The sequence below is a fragment of the Camelus ferus genome, chromosome X (assembly GCF_009834535.1).
Source record: "Camelus ferus isolate YT-003-E chromosome X, BCGSAC_Cfer_1.0, whole genome shotgun sequence".
NCBI classification, from domain to species: Eukaryota; Metazoa; Chordata; class Mammalia; order Artiodactyla; family Camelidae; genus Camelus; species Camelus ferus.
In genome coordinates this window covers 86469783-86488525 of record NC_045732.1, presented here as the reverse complement: position 1 = coordinate 86488525, position 18743 = coordinate 86469783, and the positions used below count along the sequence as shown (strand labels likewise).

Below are 18743 nucleotides of genomic sequence, written 5' to 3'. Positions count from 1 at the left end.
TTTTGTTGAGGATTTTTGCATCTATATTCATCAAAGATATTGACCTGTAATTTAATTTTTTTGTAGTGTCTTTGTCAGGTTTTGGTATCAGGGTAATGGTGGCTTCATAGAATGAATTTGGGAGTGTTCCACGGTCTTCAGTTTTTTGAAAGAGTTTGAAAAGGATAAGTATTAGTTCCTCTGTGTATGTTTAGTACAATTCCTCTGTGAAGTTGTCTGATCCTGGACTTTTTTTTGCTGGGAGTTTATTTTTTTTTTATTATAAATTAAATTTCATTACTAGTGATTGGTCTGTTCAGATTGTCTATTTCTTCTTGATTCAGTCTTGGCAGATTGAATGTTTCTAGAAACTTATGCATTTCTTCTAGATTATCCAGTTTGTTGGCATAAAACTGATTATAGTTTCTCTTACGATTTTTTGTATCTCTGGTATTGGTTGTTAATTCTCCTCTTTCATTTCTTATTTTGTTTGGTGAGCCTGGCTAAAGGTTTATCTTTTCAAAAAAAACCAGCTCTTGATTTTATTAATCTTTTCTATTTTTTTTTGTCTCTATTTTACTTCCTCTCTGATCTTTATTATTTCCTTCCTTATGCTGACTTTGGGCTTTTTGTTCTTTTTCTAATTCCTTTATGTGGTAGGTTAAGTTGTTTATTTGAGATTTTTGTTTCTTGACTAAGGCCTATATAGCTGTAAACTTCCCTCTTAGAACTGCTTTTGCTGCATCCTGTAGATTTTGGAGTGTTGTTTCCATTTTCATTTATCTTAATTTATTTCCTGATTTCCTCTTTGATTTCTTCATTGACATCCACTAGTTTTTTAGTAGCATGTTTTAGTCTCCACATGTTGGTGCTTTTCCCATTTTTCTTTCTGTGATTGATTTCTAGTTTCATACTGTTGTGGCTGGAAAAAATGCTTGTCATAATTTCTCTCCTCTTGAACTTGAGACTTGTATTGTGGCCGAGTATATGATCTATCCTGGAGAAGGTTCCATGTGAACTTGAAAAGAATGCGTATTCTGCTGTTTTTTGGATGGAATGTCCCATAGTTATCCGTTAAATCCAACTGGTCTGTGTCATCTAAGACCACTGTTGCCTTACTGATTTTTTGTCTGGATGATTTGTCTGTTGATATCAGTGGGGTGTTTAAGTACCTTACCATTGTTGTGTTATTGTCAATTTCTCCCTTTATGTCTGTTAGTATTTGCTTTATGTATTTAGGTGATCCTGTATTCAATGCATATATGTTAATGAGTGTAATATCCTTTCTTGCACTGATCCCATTATCATCATATAATGCCTTTCTTTGTCTTTTGTTACTGACTTTTTATTTTTTTAATTGAAGTCTAGTCAGTTTACAATGATGTGTCAATTTCTGGTGTACAGCATAATGTTTCAGTCATACATGTACGTACATATATTTGTTTTCATATTCTTTTTCAGTATAAGTTACTGCAAGATATTGAATATGGTTCCCTGTGCTATACAGTGTACACTTGTTGTTTATCTGTGTTAAAATATAGTAGTTAGTATCTGCAAATCTTGAGCTCCCAATTTATCCCTTCCCACCCCCTTTCCCTCCTGATAACCACAAGCTTGTTTTCTGTAAGACTTTGTTTTAAAATATGTTTTGTCTGATACGAGTATTGCTACTCTTGCTTTGTTACTTCCATTTGCATGAAATATCTGTGTGTGCCTTTAGCTGTGGAGTGAGTTTCTTCTAGGTGACGTGTAGGAGGCTGTTGCTTTTTAATCCAGTCAGCCACCCTTTGTCTTTTGATTAGAGCATTTTAGTCTATAGACATTTAAAGTAATTATTGATAGATATGTACTTACTGCTATTTTATTACTTGTTTTCCAGTTGTTTTTGTATTTCTTCTCTATTTAATTCTTCTTTTTGTTTCTTCCCTTGTGCTTTGATGATTTTCTTTAGTAGTATGCTTGTGTTTCTTTCTTTTTAGTTTTTGTATATCTACTGTAGGTTTTTAATTTGTGATTACCATGGGGTTCATATATGTTGACCTATAACTATACTTGTTTTAAACTGGTAGTCATTTAGGTTCAAACACATTTTGAAAGATCTACATTTTTTACTCCCCTCCCCCATATTTTGTGTTTTTGATGTCATATATTACATCTTCATGTTTATCCCTTAACTGTTTATTGTAGTTATAACTGCTGTTAGTTTTTTGTCTTTTAATCTTCATACTGTCTTTAAGTGGTTGGTCCTCAGTCCTTACTATATATTTGCCTTTCCTAGTAGGATTTTCCCTTTTATATAGATTCTTATTTCTTTTACACTTAGAGAAGATCCTTTAACATTTCTTTTAGTATAGGTTTAATATTTTAAAATTAATTATTTTAATTGAAGTATAGTCAATTTACAGTGTTGTGTCAATTTCTGGTGTACAGCATAATGCTTCAGCCATACATGTACGTACATATATTTGTTTTCATATTGTTTCACTATATGTTACTACAAGATATTGAATATAGTTCCCTGTGCTATACAGTATAAACTTGTTGATTATCTATTTTATATATAGTAGTTAGTATCTCCCAAATTATCCCTTCCCACCCCTTTCCCGCTGGTAACCATAAGTTTGTTTTCTATGTCTGTGAGTCTGTTTCTGTTTTGTAGATAAGTTTGCCTTTTTTTAGATTCCACATATAAGTGATATCATGGTATTTTTCTTTCTCTTTCTGGCTTACTTCACTTAGAATGATGATCTCCAGGTCCATCCATGTTGCTGCAAATGGCATTTTTTTTGGCATTATTTTATTTTTATGGCTGGTAGTATTCCATTGTATAAATATACCACAATTACTTTATTCAGTCATCTGTCGATGGACATTTAGGTTGTTTCCATGTCTTGACTATTGTAAATAGTGCTGCTATGAACATTGCGGTGCATGTATCTTTTAGAATTAGAGTTCCCTCTGGACGTATTCCCAGGAGTGGGAGTGCTGGATCTTATGATAAGTCTACTTTTAGTTTTTTGAGGAATCTCCATAATGGCTGCACCTTCTGTCTCAGTTGGTATCCCCCACAACACTTTCCTGCATTTCTTCAAGGGAAGCAGCCACAAGAAACGATGGAGGAATGTCTTAGAAATCATTGCACTGATTTTTAGAGATGAGTTTATGTCACAGGGCAAAACAGTAGGTCACAGAATTGTTCCAACCCTGTATATCAAGCTCTGCGGGGGAACCATATTATTTTCCTCTATTTAGTAAACTGCTGAGGATCTCTCTGCCCAAAGATAGCTCCTGATTGTCAGCCGCTGCCTTCTCGAGCCTCCAGCCTACAGGTTCAGCTGTAATCAGTCACGAGGCAGAAAGGATATCAAGAAGTCCCAGCCCTACCATGAGGTAAGGTCTGGACCTACGTTTATTACCAGGCTTGTATCCATGCTGCCTGAGGTGAACCCACTGAACCAGGCCATATGACTGGGATGTTGCCTTGTTTTCATTCACCTAGCCCACCAGTTCTCTCCTCTAAACTGTCTTCTACTAGTCTATAGTCTCCTTTACCCAGTGTTTCCCTGAAGCCTGGCCCTGGCTCTTATAATCTCAGCTGCTCACAGTTTCCGATTCTGAGGTGCTGATGTGTGCTGCCAGCTAGTTGCCTTGGCCTGTGGAAGCTGGCTGCACTTGAGAATCATGGTTCCCCGTGAGCCTTTGGCCTAAGTGTAGTGGACTGTCTACCACACTGTTCAGAGACCAGACCTTTGACTGTTCACAGTTTTCTTCTCCACTCGACTAGCTCACTATAGAGGGCCTGTGTGGCTTCTGTCTGAACTTGCACTGCTTATAGACCATGGTGTATAGATGGGTCCGTAACCATCTCTGTGATGTGATGGAGGTGTTGTGGTATCATGGAGAGAACAGGAAAAGAGTGATTTTTCTAATCACAGCTGGCAACTGTCCTTTTCTTCACACCTTTTGTGTGAGTTGGAACAGCTTCTCTTTCACATGCCATCAAGTAATCAGTCTCAAAACTTTGGATGTATTAGTGAACTCAAGGCAGACTGTTGGGACAGAAGACATGGGTTCAAGTTGCAGATCTCTTACTAACTGTGGGACCTTGGGTAAGATGCATCACCCTACTGGGTTCTAGTTTCCTTATCTATAAAAATGGGGATGATAATCATTGTATGTATCTCATGATAGTGGTGAGAAGATTAAATGGAAGAATGGATGTGGAAATGTTTCGTGGACTGCTCTTTATCCTATAGAGGAGAACTGTGAGTTATGAAATTTTATGTTCTGTTGCTCATATGTGAAGAAATGCATCAGAGTATCAGGACATCTAGTGGCCAAAAAATCTGACCAACTGATCAATGCTTGTAAGAAGAATAGTGGAGTTTCCTGTTAGCTTAAGGTATGGCTCTGTGACTTAGCACATAGAAAATCAAACATTACAGATTTGATTCCAGCCAAATCGATCCATGAGGAGGCAGCGTGTAGTAGTGAAAAGAGCATGGGCTTTAGATAGACAACCTGGGTTCAGATCTCAGCTTAGCCTTAGAACGAGAAAGACAAATATCGAATGATATCACTTATATGTGGAATCTAAAATATGATACAAATGAACTTACTTACAAAACAGAAACAGACTCACAGACATAGAAAACAAACTTCTGGTTACAAAGCAGGGTGAAGAGGGGTGGAGGGATAAATTAGAAGTTTGGGATTAGCAGATACAAACTACTACATATAAAATAAATAACAAGATACTATGGTATAGGATAGGGAACTATATTCAATATCTTTTAATAATCTATAATGGAAAACAATAGGAAAAAGAATATATTTACATATAACTGAATCACTGCTATACACCAGAGACTAACGCAAGTTTGCAAATCAGCTATACTTCAATTGAAAAAAAAAATCTCAGTTTAGCCACTTACTGGCTAGGTAAACTTGGGCAAATTAGTCTCTTTAAATCTCAATTTCATCACAATAATACTACCCCCAAACTATTGATTTTTTTAAAATCCAATCTGACCATCTTTGTTAACTGGAACATTTAGCCCATTTACATTTAATGTATTTACAGATATATTTGGGATTAAATTTATCATTTTATTATGTGCTGTTCTTTGTTTTGTTCCTTGCCTTTCTTTTAATTATGTTTAATTATTCTATTATTTTCCCTTTACCAGTTAAAGTTATGTACTCTATTTATGTAGCTGTTAGCCTGTAAATTTTAACATGTATAACTTAGGAAAGTGTAAAGTGAGTCAAAGCATTTATCCTACTCCTAGGTACTGCAAGAATTTTGGAACACATTTATATTTTGTCCTTTCCTCCCCACCTCAAGCTTGTATATTTTGTTGCCTGGTATTAAAATCTATCATGTTTCATTTCTGTTTTTAATACCACTAGATTTTATTATTATTGCTTTTATAGTCAGTGTTTATTTGTATTTGCCCTCATTTTTATTACTTTATTCTTCATTCCTTTTTACACCTCAGATATTCCATCTGGTGTATTTTCTTTTGGCTTTAAATTAATCTTTTTAGTAAATACTTTTTAGTAAAAATATAGGGTAATAATGCCTATTATTATTATTGCCTGTTTTGCATTGGTTCCTTTTTTTTAATTGAAATATAGTTAGTTATAGTGTGTCAATTTCTGGTGTACAGCATAATGTCCAGTCATGTGTATATGTACATATATTCATTTTCATGTTCTTTTTCATTAAAGGTTTTTTCATATTCTTTTTCATTAAAGGTTATTATAAGATACTGAATATAGTTCCCTGTGCTATACAGAAGTGATTTGTTTTTTAATTTATTTTTATATATAGTGGTTAACCTTTGCAAATCTCAAACTCCCATATTTATCCCTTCCCACTCCCATTCCCCTGGTAACCATAAGATTGTTTACTGTGCATTAGTTCTTGAAAAGTATTTCTGTAGGTTATAGAAGTCTAGGTTTATAGTTACTTTTGTTCAACACGTGGAAATAGTCCGCCTCTGGCTTCTGTTGTTGGTAGTGAGAGGTCAGCTATCTATTGGTTATTCCTCTGAAGTTAATTTGTGTTTTTTTATGTCTACTTTAAGATTCATTCTCTCCCTTCCTCCTTCCCTCCTTCTCCCCCTGTGTTCCCCCCACTACCCCAAATCTATCTCTGTGCAGTTTCATTATGATGTATCTAGGCATGGATTTCATTTCCTTTATCCTTCTTGGAATTCACTGGACATTTTGAATCTTAGAATTTGTGTCATTATTCTGCCTATGTGGCCATATAATCTTCTCTCAATCAGGACTCTCCTTAGAATGAAAGGCGGTGATACAAATTATTAAGCTGGGGTATCAAGCCTAAACTAGGATTGTCCCAAGCAAACAGGCTCACTATACCTCTGTCCCTCTAGCCATCTTATGCTTACTGTTTTCATGATATATTTTTTCCCAGTCATTTACTTTTGACCTTTCAGTGTTTTTATTCTTAGTTTGTCTCTTGTTGGCAGCATATGGTTCAATTTTGTTTTTTTATCCATTCTGAGAATCTGTTCCTTTTAATTGAAATGCTTATACCATTACAGTTTAGTGTAACTATTGATATGCTTCGATTTGTTTACCCTTTTATTATTTGTTTTCTGTTTGTCTCTTCTAGGGGTTTTTTGGTGGTGGTTGTTACTATCCTGTTTCCTGCCCTCATTTTTGATTTTTTGAATATATTTTAGTACTCTGTTTATTGGCTTTTTAGCTATAATAGTTTGTATTAGTGTTTAGTGGTTCCGCTATCAATTAAAATATACGTTCCTAAACTTTACCAATCTACTGAGAATTAATATTGTATCATTTCATGTAAACTGTAGAAGCTTTTTAACCATATAGGTCCCTTTAACCCCTATTCTCATTCTTTGTTATAATTACCTATGTTTTGCATCTACCTACATTGAAAGACAATAAAATGTTATACTTTTTCTTTAAAATTTTAATATATATTTTAAAGAATTTAAGAAGTAAACCATTTCTAATGCTTTTCATTGTTCTTGAAGATCCAAGTTTCCCTCCAGTACTATGTGCCTTCAGTCTAAAGAACATTGCAGTATGTTTTCTTAGTTTTCCTTTTTCTAAAGATGTATTTATTTTACCTTTATTCCTAAGGGGTATCTTCATTGGATATAGAATTCTGGGTGACTTTCTTTTCTTTCATCACTTTCAATATGCTCTTCCATTATCTTATATTCTTCATAGTTTCTGATTAGAAATCTGTGGTAATCCTACTTCATTGTCATCAGATAACTGCAAATTAACATCACAGTGTGGGACCTGTGGCTTCTGAAATGATGACAAAACCTGTCAATCGATCAGTCTCCTGCTGCTAACTGTTGACTTGACAAAATACAGAAATAGCTACCTGAGGATTCTGATATAAAAGTACAGGCAGGCAAACTGTGGAGAAGAGCTGAAATTCAGAAGCAACATGCACAGGCATGAATTTTGTGCTATTTGTTTTTGTTTTCATGGGTTTTCCCCAAGGGCAGGCATCAGTTATTCAATGAGACAGGGCAGCAAAAGCAGCTTCAATTTGTATAGAAATGGTGCTGTCTTTTTGGCTAGGGGAACCAGGGAAAGAAATCCAGGCAACCGTGTCTAGAGAGTGAGGTATACTTCCCGAGGGGAGAGAGCTGGACAAAGGGATCTTCTAATCCTGTATATGAACAAAGGGAATGTCTCAGGCTGACTCTTGAACCATTTAGTTAAGTGGACTCAAAGGAGCAGAGCAAAGGCTTAAAGACTTTAACTATCAGTTCAACTACCATCATGCATGGGCCATGGTTATTTTGTTTGCATTATATAATTTCCACTCAGTTGGGTTTTTTTTTCTTCCTGTTACTAATTTCTGTTATTAATTTCTATTTATCTTTCTGTTAATTTCTATTTTAATTCTATTTTGGTTAGAAAACATTCTGAATGGTTTCAATATTTTATGTGTTGATTTTATAATGTTCATGGCTCAGCATTGATTTTAATAACTGTTCCATGTGCCCTTGGAAAAAATGTGAATTCTGGCTTTTTTGGATGCAGCACTCTATAACTGAGTATTATATTGAGTTTGTTGTGCTCTTTAGGACTTTTATATGTATACTGCTATTTTTGTCTGCCTGTTCCATCAGCTATTAAGATTTATGGGTAAGCATTCCTTTATGATTGTGGACTTGTCTATTTCTCTTTTAGTTTTCTCAGGAGTTTTGCTTGATATAATATGCTTGGAAGCTATATTATGTGTATACAGCTTTAGGATACTGATATCTTCTGATTGATGTTTTTGAGCTCTTCATCATTATAAAGATATTGAAGAGGTACCTCTTTAAAAATTTTTTTAATTTAAAAAAAATATACAATCTTTAAAGGTTACTTTCCATTTAGTTATTACAAAATACTGGCTGTATTCTCCAGGTTGTACCTTGAGCCTGTCTTACCCCCAGTAGTTGTGCCTCCCACTTCCCTGCCCTTAACACTGCCCCTTCCTAGGTTGTTCTAGTATCTGTCAGTCTGTTTCTTTTTTGTTTTATTCACTAGTTGTAGTTTTTAGAGTCCACATATAAGTGATATCATACGGTATTTGTGTTTATCTGTCTGACTTATTTCACTTAGGATATGCCCTCCAAGTCCATTCATGTTGCTGCAAATGGCAAAATTTCATTCTTTTTTATGGCTGAATAGTATTCCATTGTGTATGTATATAGGTGTATATATATCACATCTTTATCCATTCATCTGTTGATGGACAGTTAGATTGCTTCCATACTTTGGCAATTGTAAATAATGCAGCTATGAACATTGGAGTGTATGTATCTTTTTGAATTAGTGTTCTGATTTTTTTTGGATATATAGCCAAGAGTGGAATTGCTGAGTAAACAAATGGGACCTAATTAAACTTAAAAAAAGCTTTTGCACAGCAAAGGAAGCCGTTGACAAAATGAAAAGACAACCTACTGAATGGGAGAAAATAATGTGCAAATGACACGACCGACAAGGGAATAATTTCCAAAATATCCAAACAGCTTATACAACTCAACATCAAAGAAACAAACAACTCGATTAAAAACTGGGCAGGAGAACTGAAATGACATTTTTCCAAAGAGGAAATGTAGATGGCCAAAGGCAAATGAAAAAATGCTCAACACTGGTAATCATCAAGCAAATACAAATCAAAACCACAGTCAGATATGTATTACCTCACATGTGTCAGAATGGCTATTATTAAAAAGAACACAAGTAACAAATATTGGCAGGGATGTGGAGAAAAGGGAACCCTTGTGGGAATGTAAGTTGGTGCAGCCACTCTGGAAAACAGTATGGAGGTTTCTTGAAAAACTAAAAGTAGAGCTACCATATGACCCAGCAGTTCCATTCCTGGATATTGACCTCTTTATCACTACGAAATGTTGCTCTTCATCTGAAATAATGCTTACTACCTTAATATTTACTTTGCTTGATAGTACTGCAGTTACGCCAGCCTTCTTTTGATTGTTTGAATGTTGTATTTTATCTATCTTTTTAATTTAGACCTTTCTGTGTCTTTATATTTTTTTAAAGTGTTTTTATGTCTATTATCGTTATCTTTAAAAAATTATAACAGCTTTACTGAGATATAATTTACATGCTATAATAATCTTGCTTATAAGTGTACAACTCAGTGGATTTTAGCATATCCAGAGTTGTGAAACCATCACCACTAATCTTAGAACATTTTCATTACCCCAAAAGAAACTTTGCATCCATTAATCCCTTCCAATTCTTTTTTTACCCCAAGACCCTAGAAAATATAATCCTCTTTCTGTCTCTGTGGGTTTGCCTAATGAGAACACTTCATATAAATAGAATCATATAAAATGTGGTCTTTTGTGTTTGGCCTCCTTCACTTAGCATGTTTATAAGGTCATCCATATTGTAGCATTTACCAATCCTTCATTCCTTTTTATGGCTGAAAAATATCCCATTGTATATACACTACATTTTGTTTATCCATTTATTGATATTTGGACATTTGGATTGTGTCTACTTTTTGGCTATCATGAATGATGCTGCTGTGAACATTCACATAAAGGTTTTGTGTGGACATACATGTTCAATTCTTTTGGTATACACTTAGGAGTGGGATTAGTGGGTTATATGGTAATTCTATGTTTAATATTTTGAGGAACTATCAAACTGTTGGGCTCCCAATTCTGTTCCATTGATCTATATGTCTATTCTTATGTCAGTATCACAATGTCTTAATTATTGTAGCTTTGTAGTAAAATTTGAAATCAAGAAGAATGAATCATCCATATATTTTTTTTTTTTTGGTGAGTGTTGTGGTTATTCTAGGTCCTTTGCATTTCCGTATGAATTTAGTGATGAACTTAATCAGTTTTTGCACAAAAGCTGGCTGTGATTTTTGACAAGAATTGCATTGAGTCTGTAGATAAATTTGAGGAGTATTTCCATTTCAGCAATATTAATTGCCCCAATCCATGAACATAGGATGTCTTTCCATTTATTTAGGTCTTTTAAAATTTCTTTCAAAATATTTTATAGTTTTCAGTGTACAAGTTTTGTACTCCTTTTGATAAACATTTGTAAGCACTGTATTCTTTTTCATACTATTGTAAGTGGAGTTCTTGTAATTTCAGAATGTGCATTAGTATAGAATTACAATTGACTTTTGTATATTGATTTTTAACCTGCAACTTTGCTGAGCTGTCTTACTAGTTCTAATAGTTTTTTTGGGAGGGATCCCTTAGGATTTCCTCTATATGATTGTGTCATTTGTGAATAGATAATAGTTTTATTTCTCTCTTTGCAACTTGATGCCTTTCATTTCATTTTCTTGCCTAGTTAATTGCTAAGGCTAGAAATGCTAGTAAAATGCTGAATAGAAGCAATGAGAGTATACATCCTTGTTCCTAATGTTAGGGGGAAAACATTAATTTTTTCACTGGTGTGATAATTAGGTTTTTCATAGATGTCCTTTTTCAGATTGATACAGCTCTTTTCTATTCCTAGTGTATCCTAATTGTTACTGAAGCTCTCTCAGGCATTTAAACTGTGATTTTTATAATTTGTCCATATTTAATTAGTTAACACAGCAGGAGTATTTATTTGCTGTGATTTATTACATTTTACCTGGAAGCAGAAGTTGTGTGATTATTTTTAAATGTCTCTTTCTGAAACTCAGTTGTAAGCTACGTGAAGGTAGGAACATTGTCTCTTTTGCTTATTTTGGGTTGTCTGACATTTAGAGGTTATTTGTGAATAAATGAATGAATAATTAAATAAGAGATAATGTCTATAAATTGCTGGTCACATTGTATGTCCTTGATAAAATTAATGGTACTTTTCTTTCTTGACTCTGGTTCTTGCAATTGTATATCATACTAGGGTGGAGGCTACAATTTGCACCTGTTATCAATCATTTTTGCCTGCCTTTTAAGAGAGGGAATAAGAGAAAGCATCAGGGAAGGCTGCAGAACTGGGATGCTGAGATACAAGTGGCTGACCTACTTATCCAGGTTTACTAGAGCTCAGTCTTGTAGCTGACAGCATGAGGATTTGACTTTTTTCGTTTTATGATTTTGAGATTTGGGTTACACCAGTGGATGATTTATGAAGTAACCACTCTCATATTTCAGTGACAGAAATGTGTTAAGCTGTATTTAATCTATTTATGCATTCAACTGGAGGATGCAATGATAATTACTTAGCATCCTCTCTGTGTAAGAATCTGCAGATAAGCAAAGGAGCCTGGGGAAAATGAGGTGCAATTGTGCAGTATAATGTGACCACATGGGTAAAAGGGAGCATAGAGGTCACCATTCTACCCAAGTTAGATAGTAAGGTTTTTGACATATAAGAAAAGAGCGTTATATAAGTATCTGGCTTTCAATATGTGTCTCAGGTTCCTATAACAGTAGTTGCTGCTTCCCTGCATTCTAGAATCAAGAGCCATATTGGTAGGATATAGCCAATTATAAGTCAGCCAGCTACTCTGGTTATCGATTGCTATGACACAAATTGAGGGTAAAGGATTTATACTTGGTCATTTTTCAAGAAGGGTGTTCTAAGAGAAATTCATTGGCTTGTCAGAAATTCTTAAATTATTATCCTCAAAGCTGTGACATTTTTAGAAGAAGAGCATCATATTGCCTCCAAAGATAATACATCATAGCAGATGAAACATGAAAGGAAATTTTGAGTGATTCAACACAACAATGTTCTTTTGCTTTTTAAAGCATTTCATTTTCCTTAGGAGACAAAAGTTTCTACATTTTAACAATTCCATTTGCTCCCCCATCTTGGGAATAAGGTAGAAAAGCAAGTTCCTCCTAGTCCTCCCAGTGATTTGGCTTATCCGTGGACAGTATTTTAAAATTGACAGGGCCCACTCTCGTTTATTTTCATATTTGTGTCTCATAGTAATCCTTTGAATGAGGCAGGGAAAAGAGTTATATCTGTCTTATAGGTACGGAAACCAAGACTCTGAGTCCTGGCCAGTGTTCCTGCCTTTATCCCACTCTGCCCTCCCAGAAGCTAAGCTTATGTTCGCACTAGCTTACTTGCGTGTTTAGCCATTTTTGAAACCCCCACAGTTCAGTTTTTAGTATACTAGAAAGGAAATGAATAAATAAATTTTTGAATTCTTGCTGGATCAAAAGACCTATTTTTCTCAAATATTTAATTAGATTTGTGTATAGTAACCTGCCTTGAACTCTGCTTTCATCTGAGAAATCCTGTCACAGTAAAGTACGTCTGGGAGGAAAAATATCAGAAGGTTAAAAAAAAAACAAAAAAAAACAAAAACCCAACAACAACAAAAAAAACCAGGTTGAGATGAGCTGCCTGACTTAAAAAAAGAAAAAAAATTCTTACAAAGATAGCTTTCCCGCTCAAATGACAGCAGTGAGTGGTGAGAAAGGCAAGACTTTACAGTAGAGAGGACAAACATGATTATTAATTCATTAGTAAACCACGTTTTCCTCCTGTAGCATCTGTCATTTCCCTTCTGTTGACTCTAGTCTGTTTTTCTATTGATGAACTATCAGATAAAAAAATAATCGGACTTGGTCATTCTGTCTATATCTATAACTGGGTGTAGCCATTTTATGTAGCAAAATGAAGAATTTTCAGCGGGGGGTTAGATGAATCTGCCTTTTTTGTGTGTTTTCTAATTGAATTGTCAGTAGTATTTAATCATAAGCTTTGCAAGTTATTTTTATAAAGCATTAGGCCTACAAAATTGGCCTTGGCCTTGGTGGTGCCTCAGGGTCTGAGAGCACCTCTCCTGAGCCATCCCACCCCCATTCCTGTCTCTGTTGCTTCATTGCTAATTGGTGTAGGTTCTCTGTCTCTGTTTCTCTCTCTACACACACACATATGCACGTACAGTCCCCAAATAATTGGCTGGAGTGAACATTTTATTCAGTGTATAGCTACTTTAATACATTTACCTTACTTTTATTCTGAATTAACTAGTTGCCTTGAATTTTAATTCATTTATTCAAAGAGTATTTATTGAGCACCCACTATATGCTAGGTGCTGTTCTGTGTCCTGTGGTAAAAGCAGAGGACAAGACAGGAATAAGTCTCTGATCTCATTAAAATATGCACTCAAGTGTCAGGGGAGGCAGAATGAAACAATAAAATGTATAGTATGTTGGTGGTAAGTGCTGTGGAGCACAGTAAGGGAACATGGTGGACAGGAAGTACACCTGTGCTGTGTGGGAGGGGGTGCCTTTTGGAATTAGGTGGCAAGGGACTGCCTCACTGACAAGGTGCCGTTTGAATGAAGGCTTGAAGGAGTTGACGGAATGATGCATCCAGATATCTGGGGAAAGAACGTTCTGGGCAGAGGGAGAACATCAAGTGCAAAGACCCCGAGATGGACTTTTGTGTAGCCAGGTCTGTGAAATGCCAGGTGACCGGACCCGAGTGAGGGAGGCAGATGGTTGGAGACAGTCAGCGAGCCGGTGGAGACTGTTGGGAGCTGGTAGAAGAGTTTGCCCAGAGGAGAGGGGTACAAGGTGACATGTGTGAACTGGGTCACTCTGCCTGCTGCGTTGAAAACAGATGTGAAGAAGCGAGGACAGAAGCAGACCAGTGAGGAGGCTGTTGCAGCAACCTAGGGCAGCGATGATGGCGAGAGGACCAGGTGGGAAGAGTGGAGGGGGGAGAAGTGAGGGGGTTCTAGATGTAGTCTGAAAGCATTGCCAGTAGGATTTTCTTCCAGATGGGGTGTGGGCTCTAGAGAACGAGAGCAGTCAGGATGACTCGAAGGAGCTGACCTCAACAGCAGGGAAGGTGGGACTGATGGGACCGTTATGAACTTAGATGGGGAAAACGGAGGAGGAGCAGGTTTTAGGGGAAAGTCTGGGTTTTGGTTTTGGACATGTTAAATTTGAGATGTCTGTTAGAGACTCCAGTGGAGCTACTGAGGAGACAGCTGGTTACACATATCTGGGCTTGAGAAGCTACATATAGGTACATTTGGGAGTTGTCTGTGTATAGGTGGAATTTAAAGACATGGGACAAGATAAGATCACCAAGGGAGTAAGTGTAGAGAAAAATGTCCACAGACTGGGCCCTCTAACATTTACAGGTCAAAGAGATGGGGAAGAGCTAGTAAAGGTGACTGAATGAGAGCTCAGTGATCTGCGAAACCCCAAGTGTGGGCCTTACAGAGAGAGTAAATGCAGAAAAAAATTTTATTTCCAGGAGCCCCATTGTTCTGTTAGGCCTTGTACTCTCCCTTAGTTGGAGGGACTTCACATAGTCACCTGTACGTAAGGGGACTCCTCACTTATTTTTAAAGTTTGGTAGGTGGTAATCTCATACTTTTGTTACAAGAGGCAAAGATACTAGGTAGTGACAGATGTGTCAAAGCAAATATTGTAATGGAACCACTTTTTGTTCCAGAGAATGCAGTGTTATAATTAAGACATTGTTCCACTCTATCATCATGACAGGTCAATTTAGTGCTTTGCCAATTTCTTTTTTTTTTATTCATGGAGCTGGGTAGGGTGTGGTAAGACAGAGATGGAAAGGTCAGCATGAGGCAGGAGAGACTGAGCATTTGAATATTTGACATCGTTTATTTTGACATTCAACAACAACAGGTCACATAAAAGAGGACCCAGGAGCTGTTTTTCCCTTCCACTACCATTAAATGTCATGTCACCAGTGACAGCTTGGAGGCTGATTCCATATTCCTGTTTGTTTGAAGAGCCATCCTTGATATACAGATCTTTTCTGAGGTGGAAGGTCAAGGCCGTGTGTGTTGTGAATTGAACACTCAGGTCAACTTTTGGTTCTTTGCTCTTTGAATTTCACTTCCCTGAACTTGCTGGCCAGCATCTGTCATCTGTAAGAATCAATTTAGAAAATCGGCTAGCAGGTGCCCATTTTGCACATACCTGCCAGTCCCAGGTGAGCGTTCCAGTGGCACCGTGGCACCACAGCAGCCTTGCTGGTGCCTAGGAATAGTACTAATTAATTTTCACTGCCTTTTCCCATGTGAGGATTTTGGTCAGAAAGACTCATTTCTAAAAGATGGCCTGGAGCAGATTTAAGCACAGAGCCCTTTAATTGGCGTGAGCGAGCAACAGTTGGACTTTCTGAATTGAGCTTTTCCGTGGTTAACCAGAGCGCATAGAGACAGCTCTAATTGCCTCTCAGCTCCCAAAGGAGAAGACGGAAGGGAAAAAAGATAGCAGAGCAGTGAATGGCCTGACTGAATTAGTCTCTGGGCATTGTTTTTGCGATCTGTCTCTTCATGTGAACCCTACTTTGAAAATAAAATATTTGAATTATAAACAGGTACTGTAGCAGTTGGGCTACATAATCAGCTTTATAATTTGATGTAGAATTTTAAAAATCTGTTGCTGTGACTCATAGGTTGAATGAAGAGGGCTTAGTATTTTAACCTGTGATGTTTTCTGAGACCTTCCTTGTCTTTTTGGGGTAGGCTTTACTAAATTAAGGCCCTGTAGCTTAACTACGAATATATTCTCTTGGCTATTACACACACACACAGTACTGATTTATGAGAGCTTTTATTTGAAAAGAGCACTGTGAAATTAGTGAAAGAATAAAGAGTGTAGAGTATGGGCTCAGTTATAAGATGTCACATTTTACATGGAATGAATCATGCTTTTAGGCAGGTAAGCTATATATAAACTCTTGCCATAAATACACCATGGATGAGTCCAGGAGAAGTTGTGAAGGGCGAGAGGAAGACTGATAAGGACTCGCCTTCTGGGCTGCACTCTGCTCTTCAGGCCGCTGTTGCTCGAGGCTGGGAGACGGGCTGGGCCCCAGGGGCCTCTCGGGTCAGCATCCGCCGCCTCGCGCGGATCTGCCCAGCGATCCTGGGGCAGCCGTTGAGCGCTGTCCGACGGGCTTCCTCACCTGCTGCCGTGGACGTGATGGGGAGTCCCAGGGCAGCAGCACCGCCAGGGTCGCTGGAGCTCCGCTGGCTGGTCGTCACTGTTTTTAAAAATGCCCACCATGCACCAATTTGTAGGGCTTGCCCCTTATCTTGTGGCTTCAGATTTTGACAACTGGCTTGAAATACTGACGTTCTAGGCAATAAGGCATCCTTTTTATTCAAGCTGCTCATTACATGATGAGGTTTTCAGGGCCACCCTTAACTGCTGCTTGCCCTAGCGGGCGGCGGAGCGGGCTCCTGAACCTGTCTCTGAGGGCCCCCCTCCGTCCTGGATCTTGGCACAGCTGGGGGCCTTGGCCGCACCCCAGCCTGCAGGCCTTGGCCTCGCTGCTTAACCTCAGCTGTGCAGTGTGGTGTGTGGAGTTCAGTTCTCAGTAGAGTCAAGACCTGATTTTTCTATGTGATGTGGTCCCCTTCTCTTTATATTTATGCGTTCATTTACTCAATCATTCAAACATTTTCTAGAAATAACTGTGGGAAAGCTCTTGTATACTTCGTGTCAAGCGGTAAGCAGTACCCGCGAATCTAGAGCTGCAGATAAAACTGTTCTTAGTTACAAAGCTGTAACTGCAAGTTACTGAGGAAATACGAGGCAGGCTTCTAGAGAATCTGAGATGAAATTTCGGCTGAGGTGATAAAGATGTCTCCAGAAACGCACACCAGTGTCAGTTGTTTAAACTTTCTCTCCCTTTCTCTTTTGTTTTGAAAGTGGCAGGCTCCCTTCTTCCTGACGAGTTTCACCTGCCCCCCCCAATTCCCTGCCTGACTCTGCCCTGTGGTTCCTGAAGGTCTCCCGTCCCACTGGGGCCTCTCTCTCACCTGGAGGACATTCTCAAGCCTCCTCGAGCTCTCAGCCAGTTCCCATGACCTTATCATGTCCGGGCCCTTATTCCCTGTCTGTGTGCCTTCTATAGTTAATACCAAGCTGGACGTGCTCCTTCAGTGGCTGCGATGGGTTGAAGTGGCTCCCTGACCTTGCAAAAATAGGCATGTTGAAGTTAATCTTAACCCCAGTACCTCCAAATGTAACTTATTTTTAGAAAGTCTTTTTCCCCGGAGTTTTATTGAGGTATAATTGATACACAGGACTGTATACGTTTAAGGTGGACAGCATAACAATTTGACTTACATACCTCATGAAGTGATGACCTCAGTAAGTTTAGTGAACATCAGTCATCTCATAGAGATACAAAATGAAAGAAATAGAAAAACTATTTTTCCTTGTGATGAGAACCCTCAGTATTTAACAACTTTCATACATAACAGATGGCAGTGTTAATGATGTTCATCGTGTTGTACATGACATCTCTAGTGCTTATATCTTATAACGTAAGTATATACCTTTTGACTACATTTATTCAGTTCCCCCTCACCCTAGCCACTGGTAACCAAAAATCTCACCTCTTTTTATCTGAGTTTGTGTGTGTGTGTTTTTAAAGTGTAATTGACCTCCAATACTATGTTAGTTCCTGTTACACAACATAGTGATTTAATATTTCTATAACTTTCAAAATGAGAAATAGTGTTTAGAGGTAATAAAGTTAAAATGACATCATTAAGGTGGGTCCGAATTCGATATGACTGATATCCTTATACCCAGGGGAAATTTGGACACAGAGCAGGCCTGTATGGGGGAGGACCATGTGAAGATACGGGGGAACGCCATCTACAAGCCAAGAAACACTGAGGCTACCAGAAGCTTGGAAAGGAGCATGGAACAGATTCTCCTTCACAGCTCTCAGAAAGAACCAACCCTGCCAACACCTTAAACTCTGGCTTCTGGCTTCTAGGCTGTGAGACAGTACATTTCTGTTGAAGGCACCCAGTTTGTGGCACTTGGTGATGGCAGCCCTGCACACTAGTACAGTGGGCACAGATATGATTGCCTAATGATCAGAACCAAGACCACTTCTTGCTCACTCTGGTCAACCCCTCTGCACTTGTTAACCCTATTAGCCACCTTCCTTTTGAAAATTTGAGAGTCAGGATGGTGAGATGAAATAAACCAGAGCTCTGGAGTTTAGGCCAAGCTGGGCTCAAATTCTTGGGTAATTTTATTCATCTTCTGTACACCCATGAAATAGAATTTGTATCTACCTCCTGTGGTAGTTGTGAGGATTACATGAGATATAATGCATGTAAAATATGGGTCATACAGGTAAGCACAATATAAATGAAAATTAATGTTAGCTCTGTAGTCAGGCTGGGAAGAACCTAGACATTGAGTAATACCAAGCCAAATGGTAGGACCCTGGAAGTTTGGCTTGGAGGATGGTTTAGCAGGGGAGGTGTT

General features: G+C 37.7%; 2 long non-coding RNA genes across 3 annotated transcripts in view; both read left to right on the top strand.

The window, feature by feature from the left end:
• The window catches only part of LOC116662271, a 63824-nt gene that overhangs the window by 1843 nt on the left and 43238 nt on the right, over window positions 1-18743 (top strand). The gene's annotated exons all lie outside the window — the stretch shown is intronic.
• LOC116662270 lies at window positions 288-17124 on the top strand. The gene is made up of 3 exons (XR_004318315.1): window positions 288-429; window positions 2600-2602; window positions 17114-17124. It is a non-coding gene; the product is annotated as an uncharacterized LOC116662270 (long non-coding RNA).